Here is a 13,432-nt window from a genome sequence, read left to right as displayed (position 1 = left end):
ATCGGACCCTATGTAGGATCCTATATAGAGAGCTATATAAGAATTTTCAGTCGGGGCCCGATTAGGTAACAGCACGAATTCTTGGCGACCTCACCCCCCCAATTCTCTAGTTTTTATGACATAATAAGAGAATATAGATAAAGAGAAATTTGCTTTTTATCTTTTCGAATTGTGCAGACATTTTTGCGTAATATTATGCATTCATTTTATGCAAAACGATAACTTGTATGTTCTGAAATTTAAAAATTCATCCTTGTTGCCAGGCTGCCAAGAATTTGCAGGGTTACTAAAAAAATCCTTAGATAATTGCAGTTTTCAATTTATCCCTAGCAACTTTATAATTAACGGAAGTGACATTTCGAGGAAATGTTAAAATTGTTAATAACAAAATAACTAATATTTAATTCTAATTTATTTAATAAATAATAGGGTTGCCAATAAATTTGCAATCTAAAGCACTGTATGCAATTCTTGGCACCTCCTGGCAAGAATTGCGTTGTACGTTCTTGCAATGATTTCTATTCTTGGAAATAGGAAAAAGTATGGGTATGTTCGTTTGCTGTTTTGTAAAAGTTAGGATAAAAGTCCTTAGTAAAGTCAAAAACATTATTTTAAAATAAATTACTGGAGCTGTACTTAAAAGCATTGAGTAAGTAATTAAATTTAGTGATGTGTGTTATTTAGAAATAAGAGTAAATTCCCAAACTAAGCGATGTAGCCTTAACCGCAAATCAGTCTAATGTATCACTCACAACTAGTCTGTCCAAAAAACTTACTGCCTGATTTACATGTTTAAAAAGAGTTTTTGGATGTAATTTTCTACCCTTCTGAAATTGCGTTAAATAATAATAAGGCTGATTTGTATAGTGTAGAGAGAAAAAAACTGTTTTATAACCAGTTTTCAGGTTAGCGTTCAATTAATGAAACATTACGCGAACCTACAGATTTGAGGTGCAAAACGATGTGACGCTGACATGTACAAAAAATTGCTTTAAAATTTATAAAAAGCGGATATGTACAAGATTATTTGCGTTGCCCTCTAATCACAAAACGAAAAGGAAGGGCCATAATGTTAGCACTGTATATATTAGTCTTAAATTTATCTCAGGTACAATTTTTAACATAAATTTCTTTCTTAAAGCCTGAAGTTCGCCTTAAACTGCCAACAATTGGGTACATTACCCTAACTTTCGAAAAAATAATCCGGTAGGATTGAGCTGTGGCTCATTTTTTTAATCATTAAATAAAAATGACAAGTTCCTTAAACAGCTATTTTTGATAAAAAAATTTAAAAACTAGCATTTTCAAAATTGTTGAAAAAATGTTTTTTCAATATTTGAACATTATTTGCAAGCAACGCACGATATGAAAAAACCCACAAGAAGAGAAACGTTTTTTAAATGCACTACAACATTATCATAACAACTTCAAAAAATTTTTGGATTAATTTATAATTCATAGCTTTATCTAGTTTGAAAATACGCTAAGAATTTCGCTTATTCTTGATGATAATACAGATTCCTTGAAAATTTTTTAATTTTCTAGAAAAAACGAAAATTTAAATTTGGACACCACAAAATATAATTAAAACATAAATAAAAAATTCCATTTTGCGGTTAATAATTTTGAGACAGAACGATGAGATTTTGTTTTAATCGTAAAAAACAAGCTTAAAAATAAAACAAGAAATCCTATACTAAAAAAGATCACACATATCGAATATCGAAATATCTCGCACCATCTAGTAAAATGTAATGAAGAGATGTGAGGACCCGATTCCTTATTGGGCAGTCACTGAGTTGATACTGAATTTGAATCTCACGCAAGACCCTTTCAGAACACACGCGCTTAAGCGCACGATCGAAAAAGTACATGCATTTCGGTTAACTTCAGGTGTAGTCCCTTAACGCCATTGGTTCCAAATTCTCAAATAAAAGTTCCAATTTAAAAATAGTCAAGATTTCTGACTTAACCCTAGGGTGTTCAACCAGGTACCCGTATACCATCCAAGATATTTATCATCTCCGTTTGTTGCAACAAAAATGAAATAAATACTAAGCATTCCAGCACCAGTGAGATTTAATAAGCGTTATCCCTCATCAAAATTTAACAAAAGCGATGAAATTTAAATTGCTGTCCAGCATCTGTTCCCCGACGGGAACAGAAAAGTGCAAGTCTAGAGAGGCGGACTTGAATTTATTAAAATCAAATTTTCAAAATTTATATTCCACATGAAGGAATTAAAACAATTTATTACACATATTTTGTGAACTTATTAGAAGTGATTAAATAGTGTCAAAATATGAACACTTCTGGGCAGAGCTGCCAGATCGAGCCTGAAATTTACCCCCATCATACATACTGTTTGGGAGCCGCAAAACAGAAGGTGCATGGTTACCACTGTGAGTTCGTGTGTAAGCCGAAAATGCACGATTCGACTTCGGTTTTCTGCTGTACGATGATTGTCGATCTGCAAGCTTCAGAAGACTTTAGTGGTCTTCTAATATCTCAATCCCCGTTTGAAAAAAATGGAAGAAATTGGCGAATTTATTGTTTCGCGTGATTCTTGATTTCATGCATGAGTCGATTCTGAGGTTATGTTTTTTAGGTGTATATAGTATGAATATCATTACTACTATATATGTTATTAATGTTAATATTATAATTATAAAATGTAGCATGAATTTTAAATAATAGTTGACTAACTTTTAATAGAAATAGTTAAACTTTTAACTAAAACAATTATTTTTCTGAAAAAAAATTTGAATAAGAAGATTAATTTTCTTGTAGTTAAAAGAAATTAACTTTTAAACCAAAGCAAACAAAAAAATATTTTAAATCCTTTAAAATATTAAAAATACCTTAAAATATTTTAAATCCTTTAAAATCACATACTAAATAATTGAAATCAATTGAAAATTTCTTAGAATCTAGTAAAATGTCCTAAGATGTATTAAATCCTTTAAGATCTCATATTAAATTACTTTGATAAATTGAAAATTCCTTAAAACTTTTTAAAATACTCTCAAATATTTCGAAACCTTCAAAATCTTTTGAAAAATCTTGAAATCTTAGATTTTTAAAGTACTTTGGAGTTTTTTGAACAACCTTGATATAATTATTCAAATTCTTTGAAATTCCTTTAATTTTTAAAAATGAATTAAAAATTCAGTGAAATCTTTTTAAACATGCTCAAATATTCAAAATCTTTGAAAATCTTTTGAAATCTCTTGAATTTTTTTAAAGCTCTTGAAAATTCCTTGAAATTTTAAAAATACCCTGAAATATTTTAAATCCTTTAAAATCTCATATTAAATTACTGTGATCAGTTAAAAATTCTTTGGAACCTTTTTAAATACTCTCAAGTATTTTGAAACCTTAAAAATGTTTTCAAACACCTTGACACCTTCTAAAGATTTCTAAAGTCCTTTGGAATTTTTTTAAATAACTCTGCTAAAATTGTTAAAATTCTTTGAGATTCCTTGAAATTATAAAAATTCCCTGAAATATTTCAAATCCTTCAAAATATCATATTAAATTTCTGTAATGAATGAAAATTCCTTGGAATCTTTAAAATTATCTCAAATTTTTCAAATCCTTCAAAATCTTTTGAAATTCCTCTGACTTTTTTTAAGGATTTCTGGATTACTTTGGAAATTTTCTAAAGCTTCAGATTAAAATTTAAAAAAAGAGAAGAGTTTCAAAACGTTAAATATTGAAATGTTTGTAGATTAGAGTTTTGAAGATGGAATCAATAAAAATTCAAAGGTTTCGAAATTTAATTTTCAAAAATTTTCAACTATTCCATAAGAATAATTTTCAACTCGACGGGATTCAAGTCTTCACATTAAAAATTGTAAACTTGGAAGTTTTGTTTATAAAAAATTAATAATAATAAAGAAATTAAATGCGTTCAAAATTTAAAGGCATATTTTTCAATTGGACAACTCTAAGAGATTGTCTAAGAGATGTCTAAGAATTTTCAATTTATTTGTACTATTTACAGGAATTTCAAAAAATTAAAAAATGTTTAGAAGGCTTATTTTTAAAAATTCCAAAGTAATTTAGAAATCCTATAAAAGTCACGGGCATTTCAAAAGATTTTGAAGGATTTGAAAAATTTGAGAAAATTTTAAAGATTCCAAGGAATTTTCATTGATGACAGTAATTTAATATGATATTTTGAAGGATTTGAAATATTTCAGGAAATTTTCAAAATTTCAAGGAATTTTCAAAAGCTTAAAAAAATGTCAAGAAATTCCAAAAGATTTTTAATATTTGTGATGGCTTTAAAATATGTCAAGTAATTTTCAATTTAGTTTTATAATTTCAAGGAATTTCAAAGAATTTTAACAATTTTAGCAGTTATTTAAAAAATTCCTAGGACTTTAGAAATCTTTAGAAAGTATCAAGGTGTTTGAAAGCATTTTGAAGGTTTCAAAATACTTGAGAGTATTTAAAAGGTTCCAAAGAATTTTTAATTGATCACAGTAATTTAATATGAGATTTTAAAGAATTTGAAATATTTCTGGGCATTTTTAAAATTTCAACGAATTTTCAAGAGCTTGAAAAAATTCAAGAGATTTCAACAGACTTTTAAGGATTTGGAATATTTGACGATGTTTAAAAAGATTTCACGGAATTTTAAATTCATTTTTAAAAATTAAAGGAATTTCAAAGAATTTTAATAAATATATCAGGCTTGTTTAAAAAAACTCCAAAGTACATTAAAAATCTTTAAAAGACGTCAAGATTTTTCAAAAGATTTTGAAGGTTTCGAAACATTTGAGAGTATTTTAAAAAGTTTTAAGGAATTTTCAATTAATTACAGTAATTTAATATGAGATTTTAAAGGATTTGATACACTTAGGACATTTTACTAGATCCTAAGGAATTTTCAATTTATTTCAATTATTTAGTATGTGATTTTAAAGAATTAAAAATATTTCAAGGTATTTTTAAAATTGCAAGGAATTTTCAAGAGCTTTGCAAAATTTCAAGAGATTTGAAAGGATTTTAAATATTTTAGGATGTTTTAAAACATTTCAAGGAATTTTCAATTAATTTCAATAATTTAAAGCACTTTTAAAGAATTTCAACTATTTTTTTCAATTTTTCTGTTAGAAAGTGGAACTGCTTTGTTAAAAATTTAGTTTTTTTTTTTTGGTTGACAATTTATCAAATTAGTTGAAAATTTTCTTTTCTGAAAATATAACTATTTTGTAGATTTTTTTTGTTTTGGTTTAAAAATTAATTTCTTTTAACTACAAGAAAATTCATCGTCTTTTTCAAATTTTTTTTCAGAAAACTAATTGTGTTAGTTAAAAGTTTAACTATTTCCATTAAAAGTTAATCAACTATTAATTAAAATTAACTTTATATTTTCTAATTATAGTATTAACATCAATAATATACATAGTAGTAACAATATTTATACTATATACACCTGAAAAACATAACCTCAAAATCGACTCATGCATGAAATGAAGAGTCACGCGAAACATTAAATTCGCCAATTTCTTCCATTTCTTTCAAATGGGGATCGAGATATAAATAGACGACCACCGAAGTCTTCCGAAGCTTTCAGATCGACAATCATCGTACAGCAGAAAACCGGAGTCGAATCGTGCATTTTCGGCTTACACACGAACTCACAGTGGTAATCATGCACCTTCTGTTTTGCGGCTCCCAAACGGTAGATATGGTGGGGGTAAATTTCAGGCTCAATCTGGCAGCTCTGCTTCTGGGGAATAGTCGACGTCTCCGTGAGGTTATCTGTAAGTACAATTACAAAGAATGAAATATATTAACACGTTCTCTTTTGGGAAATAGGAACCTATGCGGCGGCCACTATCGAAATAGAAATAAATTAGTTTCTGAGACATCCTGTTCTTATAATGACATTTTAGACAGATGGAAAATTGCAAATTCAAAATAATAGAATAATCTTCACTTTTACACTGAAATCTGAAAAAACTAATTTTTATCTATTCAAAGCTTGTTACTGGGGTACGCTCTGGCTGTTTGCGGAATACCCGACCTTGTGTTACAAAGCTCATTGTGTATACAATTATAGATGTATTTGTGTTAAAAGATTGTCATTAACAATAAATAAATCAATATGCATCTAATACCCACAATTATTTTAAGTTACAGCCGACTTTTAGCTATAAATCTGTATATATGTGTATCCAGGTACCCCGTTTGTACTGCAACAATAATTTCCTTGGTTGGACACACAGGGGTTAATTACACTGTAAACAATTTCGGGAATTTTTCTTAATTTTTAGTAGGGAAAAATTCACATTTTCGTTTGGGAAAATCATTTTCCCTACCATTTTTGGAAATTTTCCTAAAAGTTCTTATAATTCTTTAAAAAATCGAGAAAAATTCGCCCAAAGTTTGGAAATATTCCCAAAAATTTGGGGAATTGAATGATTCTTACTGAATGTAGGAAATCTTTCCAGAAATTACGTTTAATTATCCACGTAGATTAGGTACATTTTCTGAAAATTCTTGAAGTATTATCGTATGTTTAGATGTTTTGACGCTGTTGTATTCTACAAGGAGGTTTCTGTTGGAGTGTAAGGCTTTGGTTTTCCATTAAAACGGTCAAGTTGTAGCCCTTGCTTTTTTATTAATATTCCACAAATTTAAGATGATTTTAAGTTATAACATAATATCATTCCGCCTTAGGGAAAATACCATAAATTTGTAATGAAATTCCTTAGGGAAAATGCTCTGAATTTTTAAAATGATTCCATAAAAAATGTATAAAAAAAGTATAGTATATCAGTAAACAAATTTTACATATTAAAAAAATCAAAATTTGTGATTATCTTTAAAACGGTCAGGGTAACGTGAAAACGAAGTAAATTTTAAGGCTTTTAAAGAGGGAGATTATCTTCGGCCAAATTTAACTAACCCAATAAAAAGATTTTTCAAATACAAAAAAAATTCAAATGTAGGTTATGTAGATTAAGCGCAAGGTTTGAAAAGGATTAAAAGATTGGTTTCCAGTTAACTTAGAGAGAGTGAACGTTTGTTTCTGTTTAGTGTGTGATTCATTCGGTTTGGTTTCGAATTCACACTAATCCATTCGAACTGATGTCGGCAGGGATTGAAAAATTGATTTCAGATCTGCTTGTTTTGAAGTGGGTATTGAGAATAAGATTCAATTTGTGGTTGAAAGACGGATTCATAAGTGCCCTTGTAATCTGAAAAAAGGAATATTTTCCTGCTCTCCTTTCCCCTTAAACCAACCAAATCCCCTTCCTTTTCAAATCACAATGAAAAACAAAAACACAAATTACCAACGTTTTGGCACTCATACAGGGAAAGGAGAGGAGGAAAATGTTCCTTTTTTCATATTGCAATGGGAACATTTTGTGGTGGTTGTCCAAATTTGGTCGTTAGATTCTTGAATTTATTTTCAGGAATTGCTTACATCAACTTGATTATTGGACTTTAAAAAAGGGTTTTAAGTTTGATTTTTATCTAATTTAAATATCCTAAATTTTATTTTGAGTTAGCCCAAACTGCAAAAGGAAATTCAGAAATACTTGCAAAATATCTCAAATGACGAAAACAGGCGCGCTCGAGCACGCGATCGGGCTTGTAAATTATGAAACAAAGCAATAAAAATACGTATTTTTCAGTGTCAATGCACATTATGGATTGTAATTATATAAATTTATTGAAATTATGCATGTTTCCGCGTAGCTAAGAATAAAATTTACGGCAAAATAAAAAATAAATATTGAGGTAATCATTGAGAATAAAATTTGAAGTTTATTCTGCAATATCTCAATGAGCAGCCCTAGACCGAGTTACAGAAGTAAATATAATATACATTTGATATAATAGGGATGAACATAATTTTAAAAAGTTTGCAATTTGGACAAAATCAAGTGCGAAGGACGAGATACGTAATGAGAATGTGTTTGTTGAAGCCAGAGGAGCTTTAACAATAAGGAATTCACAATAATCAAATTACATTGCTTATCAACTAATGTTGATAAAGTAAAATACTGAGCGCATAGCGAGAGATAAATACATAGTCGAGCGCGAATCGCAAGACATATACATCATCGAGCACAATTCACACATACTCTTCTCCCTAGAGATCCAAAACCTATTCAAAACGTCCATTCACCCATATCTCATCCTCGCCATAAGCTCATGACTTCCTTTCTCTCCTTTCTCGCACAAATATTGCGCCCTTTCTCTTGAAATAATCCACGCATAGTTCCTGTTAAACCTTGAATCTCTTATTCTCTTAACCCCTGCTGCCTTCTCTCTCTCCATGCCGTTTTTCTTAACCATCTCATATACCTGCCTTCCTTCCTCATGAATTCTTTTTACTTCATCCATATGAAGTTCATTCGTTCTAAAATACTTTTTCCTTTTAACCTCATCTTTCCTTTTTAACCTCCATATTCTAAAAATTTCTCCTCGTATTTACGCGCTCGACTCCCCGTTATAAATTCTAAACTCGTTCTTTCTGTCTCCCTTCTGACAATATAATTAGGTGTATTACTTGCCAACTTCAGTATCGACTTATCATAACTCTCCTGTATCCTATTTTTCCCTTCACTTTCCTTCCACCTTACCCCCCCCCCCCCCCCCCCCCCCCCCACATACGTCCACTACATAAATTAAGACACTTATTACTAGCGACTTAAACAAATTCATTCTCCTTCAAAAATCGTCTACAAAAAGCTTCCTTCCCAGCCCCCACACCTTCCTTATCACAACATGTGCCTTTTTCACTCTTTCTCTTCTGTATGACCCTTCACTCTGCCATTTCTTCAAAACAGGCAGCCCACGTACACAAACTCTTTCATCTTCTGCACCGTCTTTCCCTTCCCCTTCAGTCACCTCCCTTATCTCTTCCACCTCTTTTCCTGAACATCATAACCTTGGACTTTACCACATTTATCTCTAAACGATTCTTATCCATATATCTTCCAAACATTTTCATCATATCCTTCAAAGCCTCTTCATATACCACCTATACCCTCTATATCAGGCCCTTCTCCAATTCCCTCTCCGTCATCGCCTCCTTTAACCTTCCCCTATCCACCAAAGGGAACGCGCCTTTGATATCCACAAAAAATGCGTACACTTTCAAAACCCTTCTTCGCTACTTCTAAATTCACCACATGCTGCAAGACGTAATAAGTATTGATAGTGCTCCTTTTCTCCCTAAAGCCTGCCTGCTTTTTTGGCAATATTCCTTTCCTCTATATATTCTTCCGCAGTCTTTTCGCCAACACCATCACGTAAACCTTTTTCACCGCATTCATTAGCGTAATCTCTCTATAATTTTTCTGCCTTTCCGTATCCCCTTTTTTTATACAGTGAAACGATCAACCCCTTCTTTCCCCCTCTTGGTAATATCTCCCCTCTTTAGACTTTCCCTTACATCTTGTGTATTAAACAACCATACTTCGTTCTCTACCTCGTCCAGCCCTGCTGCCTTACACCTTTTCAACTTCCTTATCTGTTTCACTATCTCCTCGTCATTCAGCTTCTATCCACCTACCTTCTTTGTTCTTCTAATCTCCTCATCTCTCTTCCGAGAATCTCCGCCCAGAAATGATTATTTAAAAAAATGTCCTGCATTACTTACTCCTTATCTTCTCACTTATTCCCAAACTACGTTTCCTAAATCGATTTATTATCTTCCTTACGGCCCCTTCTGTCTTAATAATTCTTAAATCCCCTTCTAGATTTTTTTGCTTTTCCTGCTTTTTTTTTCTTACACATCAAACGTACCTCTGCTAATTGCTCCTGATACTTTTCTAGCGCCTTCTTTGGCATGGCTACATATTATATCTATCAACGTTACCTCCATCTTACTGACGTACGGGTATTATCCCCCTTGGTTTCCTGTTACCATACAATTCTTCACTGCCCTTCCTTTATCCTCCATCCAGTATCTTAGAACCTTACCCTCTTTATTTATTACTCTGTCCTTCGATCTTCTTTCAAAACTTTCACCCTCCTTTAGAGGCCCCTTTCCCTTTCCATTCTCGTCCCACAATGCCAAATTCCTGGATAAGCCTTCAGAAATACTCAAATTTTTTCTTGACCCCTGCTGCATTCCAGTATAGCATCTTCACTATTCCACCTTCATGCTTTATCCCCACCTCCCATCTTTCTACGAAACAAGTCCCCCTGCACTACCTTCGATACCTCTTTCTACTCGCTCCACACCCACATTTTCCCCTCTATTTTTATTTTCGTATACCTTAGATTTGTCGTGCAACCTTCACTCATCACCCTCCTAGCCCTGCCGTTCATCATTCTCTGTATATCCCTTTCCTTTCACGTTAAATTGTAGTTGATAAGAACTCCCTTCTCCTTTATCCTATTCTTATTTCGCATGACCTCTAACTTGTCTTCCCTGTCCTTTAATTCCGTGACCGCCACTTTATTCCCCTTTTCTTCCTCCAGCCGAACTTTACCTCTCTTGCCCTGACCCCCCCCCCCTATGCTATGTAGAAGTCCTTCCACACCCTCTCTTTCTTTCCCGCTCCTTAGCTTCAACCCTCTTACTGCAATATCATTTCTATTTTCTCTATATTCTCATCACCATTGCCCTTATCCCTTTTCTAGCAGCCACAATTTCCTTTTCGTTCCTACGCTCTTCCACTTTTTCTTCTATCATGTGCTCCATCCTCTCCCAGATTTCTGCTTTCTACTTTCTGCTCATCCTCTTTTCTACTACATACTGCCATGTCTCACCTTTTCTTTATCTTCTCTAGCCTCTGGTATGTTCTTTTCATCCACACGCAAATTTCCTCTACCACGTGGTTCACTTCCACATTTTCCTCCTTTCTTACTAACAATACTACTCGCTCAAACCCTTCTACGTTGTTCCTCAGCTCTTTCATTTCCTTTTCGCATTTAGCTTCTCTAATTCTCATTTGCTCTCTGATACCCTCCATCTGCTTTTTTCCTCTTACGCCTTCTCTCAATCATCTTATCTCACCTATTAACATCCACAGTGCGTCTTTTTCCGAATACCCTTCCATTTTCGGGGTGGAGACTACTTGTCCCACTGCTTCTCTTGAAAGGATTCTGCTTCGTTCTCACAGTGCAGCTTTTCCCCTGTCTACTGACGTTGCGCGACCCCGGGACCAGACGCTGCTACTCGCAGTCGCGCGTGGAAAAATCCTTCCCAATCTACGCAACTTTCAGCACTGTCGATTACCCTCTTCGGTTCTGTCTCTCCCTACGCTTTCGTCGGTAACGAGGACTTCTCTATACGACATTTACTGTAACCGACAGATGTTTCTGAACTCTGTTGGCTGTAACGTGTCCGAGGTTCGATCTACAAGGAATCTAATTTTCAAAGCAGGTTTCTGTCAAGTGAATGTTAAAACGTCAGAAAGTGAAAGAATGCTAAAATACAAATAAGTCTTTGAACAGGAATTTTAACATTAATTTGAGTTCATTTTTAAATTTATAAAAACGATTATGTGGAAATGCCTGGCTGCGAATTACGCGTATACTAACTTTAATACATTCTACAATTTCAAAGATGAGGCGCATCTATTTATGGTTGAAAAAGCGCGTGACCTAAATTTAGTTTAGCGATTGAAAAGTATCTAATCTCTCCAGAGGAAAGGAGTGACTATTTCATCACCTCCGAGGAAGATTTCTGAGAGTTGAAGAACGCACTGGCCCAATTGTAGCCAATTATCACAGCAATTCATTGCACACTCTTCAAAATTGCCACATTCATGGAAAAGTCGTGGAAAGCACCGAGAGTACCAATACTGTCACCGTGGGAGGCTTGTTCGGCCACTCTGTTTTATATACGACCGTTTTCGCACTTAAAATTCTCCAGAATCTCGGTACTTTACTGTCGAAAATGTATTACCTTTTGAAGAAACCCAAAAGTCCCTAGCATCCGCGTGTATCAGCACTGTGACACTCATGCTGACCAGACTGGGGCACTCCAACTGTCTCTATAATAGCCCTTTTTCCAGGTTTACATTCTATCTTCTAAATCTAAAATTTTTCTTATAAAAGCTTATTCGAAATTACATGCGTATGTACAGTCAAGATGTCCGTAAATCGTGAGAACCCTAAAAAATAAACTTTAAATTCCAATGCATTCCTTTCTTTTACGATTATAGCTATTTTGAAAACAGAATTGACGTGAATAGAAAAGAGCAGAAGAAATTAAAAAAGATATACGGAAATATAGATTGACAGAAAGATAGTAAAAGATTAAAGTGGATTAATGATAAAGGATAGGATGAGATAGAGAAGTGGGGTTAAAAAAATAGAAGTAAATTTATATTAACAAAGAGACAGAAAATTAGAGACGTTAATAGACGTAGGATAGGATGAGATAGAGAAAAGGAATTTGTCAAAAATAGACAGGCATTTAGATCGAAAGACAGATAGAAAAATATTAAAGTGGGTATATAAAGGATAAGATGAGATAGAAATGACAGTATTAAAAAAAATGGACGTGAATTAAGATTGATAAAGACGTAAAATGGGATACATATGTTTTATCTATTAAAAAATATAACATCTCTACCTTTTAGCCCCTTTTTTCAAATTAAAAAATAATAAAGCGGGATATTTTACGATCAAATATGTATAAAGGTCATTGGTTCAATTTGACCTTGAAGGTCACTTTAAGGACATTAGGACTTAAAGAAGGACCAAAATCCTCTAATATTAGCTGCTTTTAGAAAAATTGCATATCAATGGAAGTTATCTGTTTCAACAAGGCACATTCATTAGTGACATTGATTGTAAGCTTTAAGGTCGTAACTGATAAAAATTAGATTTAATTTTAGCGTTGATCAGGAAAAAAGAGGTGGACGTAATAAACTCTGTTCCCATTGAATTACTTAAATATCGTAAATCTCCTTGCTTCTCACCTATTGGGGTGCTTGATTATCGTGAATCTCCTTGCCTCCCATGCTTCGAGCTGCTTCATTTTCGTGAGGACCCTTGCTTCTTACGTTACGGGGTGTTTGATATCATGAGGCCCCTAGCCTCTCATGTTTCGGGATGCTTGATTATCGTAAGGCCACTTGCCTCACACGTTTTGCGGTGCTTGATTATCGTGGGTGTCCTTGTCTCCCACATTTGGAGGTGCTTGATTATCATGAGACCCCTTGCATCTTACGTTTCGGTGTGCTTCATTATCGTGATGCCCCTTACCTCTCACGTTTCGGGGTGCTTGATTATCTTACATCTCCTTTGCTTCCATGTTTCGGGGTGCTTGCTTATCGTGAGTCTCCTTGCCCCTCATGTTTCGGAATGTTTGATTATTGTGAGTTTCCTCGCCTCTCACGTTTCGAGGTGCTTGATTATCGTACATCCCCTTTGCTTCCATATTTCGAGGTGCTTGATATTCGTGAGACACCTTTCCTCTCACGTTTCGAAGTGCTTG

At 33.3% G+C, this 13,432-nt stretch overlaps 1 long non-coding RNA gene across 1 annotated transcript in view; it reads left to right on the top strand.

Annotated features, from left to right (window-relative positions):
* The first annotated feature begins 548 nt into the window (after positions 1-548).
* The window catches only part of LOC117179119, a 23,498-nt gene continuing 10,614 nt past the window's right edge, over positions 549-13,432 (top strand). The window contains exon 1 of the long non-coding RNA XR_004467863.1: positions 549-649. This is a non-coding gene — a long non-coding RNA (uncharacterized LOC117179119). The remainder of the gene's footprint in view (positions 650-13,432) is intronic.

The sequence above is a fragment of the Belonocnema kinseyi genome, chromosome 8, assembly GCF_010883055.1.
Source record: "Belonocnema kinseyi isolate 2016_QV_RU_SX_M_011 chromosome 8, B_treatae_v1, whole genome shotgun sequence".
NCBI lineage: Eukaryota > Metazoa > Arthropoda > Insecta > Hymenoptera > Cynipidae > Belonocnema > Belonocnema kinseyi.
The sequence above is the reverse complement of the archived record's forward strand: the minus strand, read 5'-3'. Positions and strand labels throughout refer to the sequence as shown.